The sequence below is a fragment of the Arachis hypogaea genome, chromosome 1 (genome assembly GCF_003086295.3).
Source record: "Arachis hypogaea cultivar Tifrunner chromosome 1, arahy.Tifrunner.gnm2.J5K5, whole genome shotgun sequence".
NCBI classification, from domain to species: Eukaryota; Viridiplantae; Streptophyta; class Magnoliopsida; order Fabales; family Fabaceae; genus Arachis; species Arachis hypogaea.
Window position 1 is genome coordinate 12,897,586 of NC_092036.1, and position 5,890 is coordinate 12,903,475.

Sequence of the window (5,890 nt, forward strand, 5' to 3'; positions counted from 1 at the left end):
TAGTTTTAATTTTCATTTATGTGTAATAATTTTATTAATAGATAGTTGTATCTACAATAATTAGTTGTATCCACAATTTTATTAGTAGATAATTGTATCCACAATAATTCATTTTATAATTCTCACTCATTCTAATAATGGTTCGTTAATTATATAGGTTTTTATCTTCTACTTTAATTAGTGGATAATAATAATAATAATAATAATAATAATAATAATAATAATAATAATATTAATATTGTATGGACACAAGATTAATTAGTAAATAAATTAAATTTTAATTATTATGTTTTATTTTTTACTCATATTTTTATTTATTAGTTTTTTTATTTTTATATTTACAATAAATATTGAATGTAAAAAATTACTAAAATAATATTCATTGTTATCTATTTTATTTATTTAGAGTCATAATTAAATTTGATATAATTGTAGCAAGTATCTATAATTAATAATAACATGATACTATAACTTTAAGTTGTATAATATAATAAAAAAGAACGTAGCAATTTATATCTACTTCCTATAGAGCAACAATATTATATATATTTATATATCTCTTCTTTTAGTTCTTTCCTAAAAATATTGGCATATAATTAATGTAGATAACATATATAATGAGCAAGTATCTCCATTGAATTAATCATAAAGGTTAATAAAAGATAATAGCATAATTTTTACCTAATTGTAGCAAGTATCTTCATTAAAAATATTAGATTGGCTAATTATTATCGTGTACAATTAATATATATATATATAGGCCAATTCTATGGTACCTATGAGTTTTTGCCTAAATTTTGCCTAATTTATTTTTTGTAGTAAGTTTTAATTTTTTTAAATTATTTATTTTTATATCTTTCAAATTAAATAATAACTAGGCACCATCTTTTAGGCACCATAACATTCACCATATATATATATATATATATATATATATATATATATATATATATATATATATATATATATATATAAAAGGAGTAGTAGTGAATTGTAACAATTATTTATCATCTAGAAAATTCGTATCTCAGACATAGGTTTTTTCTGTTTATTATTTTTAATACCGCCTACAATTCTATCAACAGTATTACCTATGGTAGATTATGTAATGAAAAAGTTTGAAAAATAAAGGCAAGAGTAACGAGTAAAGATGGTCTGTGAGTGCTGCTGCAAGATCACGGACACTTGGAAGATAACTTCACGATCAATGTGGTATATAAAAAGGTTTTTGAGAGCTTATAATAAAAAGGTAATAACAAAATCTCTTAATTAAATTTATTAATTTATTTGTTACCTAGATTATTTTTTTATTAATAATAGGCTTATCATTTTTTTTCAAAGATAGTAAGTTATATTTCATTAATTATTAAAAAATGGAATACAAAGATGTCCAAAAGCAGGACAGCATAATAAAAGGTGAGAATTTCCCAAAAACACTACACTTAAGGTATTCATCCAACAGTGCGTGATCGAAAAACAAAGAAAAATCTTAAAGAAGAAAGAATGATAAATAAAATAGAATGCAACTAAGAGCTTGCCTCATGGAGATGATGACCTAAACTGAGAGTTCTTTGGATTTCACGGAGCAACTTGACAGAGCTTGCTAGAATGGCAGACGGCATAGAAGTAAAACCTTCAAAAATCAACTGGTTGCGAGCTTTCCAGCAGTTCCAGCAAATGATGGCAAGCAATTGAGGATTACGGTCAGCATTCTTCAACGGGTTAAGTATCTCTGTTAATGTAGATATATAACATATATACTGAGCAATTATCTCTATTGAATTAATCATAAAGGTTAATAAAAAAAATAACATAATTTTTACTTAATTGTAGCAAGTATCTCTATTAAAAATTAAAATTGCTCTATTAAAAAAAATTATACAATTTGCGTATAAATAAGGCTGGGATTAGAGGCTGTATATCGATATCAAACATAAAAACTTATTGCACGCATTATGGAATAATATATATATATATATATATATATATATATATATTAAGAAAATAATTATAACAAAAAATATTTAATATATGTGATTTAAATATTTTATGTATAATTAATATATATGTATGTATAAATAAGGAAATATTTAGAATTATTTGACAAAATTAATACATATGTATACATAAATAAAGAAATAAATAAAAAAATGACTGTAATTTATGAAGATTACACGTGAATTTTTTTTAAGTGAATTTATTTTAATTATATTACAATTATCTCATGAATAATTTATAATTATATTATTTTATGAAAATATCTTTATTATAATTATATCAAATTTATATTTAATGCATTGTTAAATTAATTATTAATCATCAATATTTTTATTTATTCTAATTATATTAATTGATATAGTTTTAATTTTCATTTATGTGTAATAATTTTATTAGTAGATAGTTGTATCTACAATAATTAGTTGTATCCACAATTTTATTAGTAGATAGTTGTATCCACAATAATTCATTTTATAATTCTCACTCATTCTAATAATGGTTGGTTAATTATATAGGTTTTTATCTTCTACTTTAATTAGTGGATAATAATAATAATAATAATAATAATAATAATAATAATAATAATAATAATAATAATAATATTGTATGGACACAAGATTAATTAGTAAATAAATTAAATTTTAATTATTATGTTTTATTTTTTACTCATATTTTTATTTATTAGTTTTTTTATTTTTATATTTACAATAAATATTGAATGTAAAAAATTCCTAAAATAATATTGATTGTTATCTATTTTATTTATTTAGGTCATAATTAAATTTGATATAATTGTAGCAAGTATCTATAATTAATAATAACATGATACTATAACTTTAAGTTGTATAATATAATAAAAAAGAACGTAGCAATTTATATCTACTTCCTATAGAGCAACAATATTATATATATTTATATATCTCTTCTTTTAGTTCTTTCCTAAAAATATTGGCACATAATTAATGTAGATAACATATATAATGAGTAAGTATCTCCATTGAATTAATCATAAAGGTTAATAAAAGATAATAGCATAATTTTTACCTAATTGTAGCAACTATCTCCATTAAAAATATTGGATTGGCTAATTATTATCGTGTACAATTAGTATATATATATATATATATATATATATATATATATATATATAGGCTAATTCTTTGGTACCTATGAGTTTTTGCCTAAATTTTGCCTAACTTATTTTTTTAGTAAGTTTTAATTTTTATAAATTATTTATTCTTATATCTTTCAAATTAAATAATAACTAGGCACCATCTTTTAGGCACCTTTTATATATATATATATATATATATATATATATATATATATATATATATATAAGGAGTAATAGTGAATTGTAACAATTATTTATCATCTAGAAAATTCGTATCTCAGACATAGTTTTTTTTCTGTTTATTATTTTTAATACCGCCTACGATTCTATCAACAGTATTACCTATGGTAGATTATGTAATGAAAAAGTTTGAAAAATAAAGGCAAGAGTAATGAGTAAAGATGGTCTGTGAGTGCTGTTGCAAGATCACGGGCACTTGGAAGATAACTTCACGATCAATGTGGTATATAGAAAGGTTTTTGAGAGCTTATAATAAAAAGGTAATAACAAAATCTCTTAATTAAATTTATTAATTTATTTGTTACCTAGATTATTTTTTTATTAATAATAGGCTTATCATTTTTTTTCCAAAGATAGTAAGTTATATTTCATTAATTATTAAAAAATAAAATACAAAGATGTCCAAAAGCAGGACAGCATATTAAAAGGTGGAAATTTTCTAAAAACACTACACTGAAGGTATTCATCCAACGGTGCGTGATCGAAAAACGAAGGAAAATCTTAAACAAGAAAGAATGATAAATCAAATAGAATGCAACTAATAGCTTGCCTCATAGAGATGATGACCTAAACTGAGAGTTCTTTGGATTTCACAGAGCAACTTGACAGAGCTTGCTAGAATGGCAGACGGCATAGAAGTAAAACCTTCAAAAATCAACTGGTTGCGAACTTTCCAGCAGTTCCAGCAAATGATGGCAAGTAATTGAGGATTACGGTCAGCATTCTTCAACGGGTTAAGTATCTCTGTTGATGCAGTCCACCATGTCCAAAAGTCGTTAAAAATCTGAGGGGGAAGACAGTCACGAAGATAACTCTGAGACCATACGTCTTTAATTCTAGAGCAATTGATTAAACAATGAGTGACTGTTTTCATTGCTTCATGACAGCAGGGGCATATTGGTGATATAGAAGGGATGTGGTGATGAATCTGAGCAAGCACTGGAAGTCGGCCATGGAGAGCTTTCCAGATAAATAGCTTAATTTTGTGGGGCAAGTTCAACTTCCATAGATCAATCCACGACTTTTTCTGTTGCATATAATTAGGGCAAAGCTCCAGAGGCGGATTGTAAAATAAATAGCCAATTCTGTAACCTGAAGCTGTATCATATTACTTGGATTTGTTCAAATTCCATTGTAATTTGTCCCTACTCTGTTGAATTTTAACTAGCAAAATCATATTTGCAACGTCTTGGGGAAATAATTCTTGAATGAGATTCTGATTCCAATTCCTATCTTCAGTAATTAGATCTTTAACTCTTGGAACCAACTCAGAAATAGCATGTCTATTTGGCATGTCAGAAATCATTAAAGGATACGGAGGAGGCAGCCAAGGATCCTCAAAGGTTCGGATATTCTCACCAGTACCCACAGCCCAATTAAGACCTTTTTCAACAATATTTCAGCCTTCCAGTATGCTCCTCCATCCCTAAGAAGGTAAGACTCCAATTTTTGCCGTTATAGCATTACCATTGCTAAAGTATTTACCTCTTAGGATTTTGGATAATAAAGAAGTAGGCTGTGTTACAAGTCGCCAAAACTGTTTTCCTAAAAGCGCCAGATTTTGGATTCTGAGATCTTTAAATCCAAGGCCTCCTTCTTTTCGTGGGCGAGTCATAGTGTCCCAACTAATCCAAGCCATCCGCCTTTCAGAACCTTTTTGTCTCCACCAGAACTGAGAAAGTAGAGAGTGAATTTCCGAAATTAAACCATCAGGCAACTTGAAACAAGACAATGTATAAATAGGAATAGCTTCTCCCACTGTCTTAAGCAATACGTGTCTACCACCTGACGAAAGAAGATTGCGCTTCTACCCTTGGATTCTTTTCCGAACCTTTTCTTTGATCTTACTAAAAGAAGCCTTTTTCGATTTAGAGAATGTAGAAAGCAAACCAAGGTATTTATCTTGAGTCCCAATATGATTAATATTCATAGAGTTAGCCAGTTGTGTACGAGTAGTGGAGGGAGTGTTGTGGCTAAAGAATACAGCAGATTTATTAAGATTTACCCTCTGGCCACTGATGCTTTCATAAGAATTCAATAAATTCAGGATATTTGAACATGCTTCAGGATTAGCCTTACAGAATAAGATGGAATCATTAGCAAACAGGAGGTGGTTGACCTTGGGACATTGCCTATGTATCTGAAGACCCTGAATTAGTCTATTTTGTTCTACCTTGTATAGCAAGAAGGAGAGACCTTCTGCATAGAAAAGAAAAAGATAGGGGGATATAGGATCTCCTTGTCGAATACCTCTATTTGGTTTGAAAAAAACCATAAGATTGTCCTTCCACAATAACAGAATAAGAAACAGTTGTCACTAATTCTCGAATCCACATGATCCACCGGGAGTCAAAACCAAACTTCTCTAATATAAACCAAAAAAAGTGCCATTCCACCCTATCATATGCCTTACTCATATATAATTTAGCGCCATTTCATTTTCGAGTCCCCTTTTTTTGTTCTTCAAGTAATGCATACACTCGTGAGCAATTAGGATATTATCAGAGATTAATCCGCCTTTAATAAAAGCACTCTGCG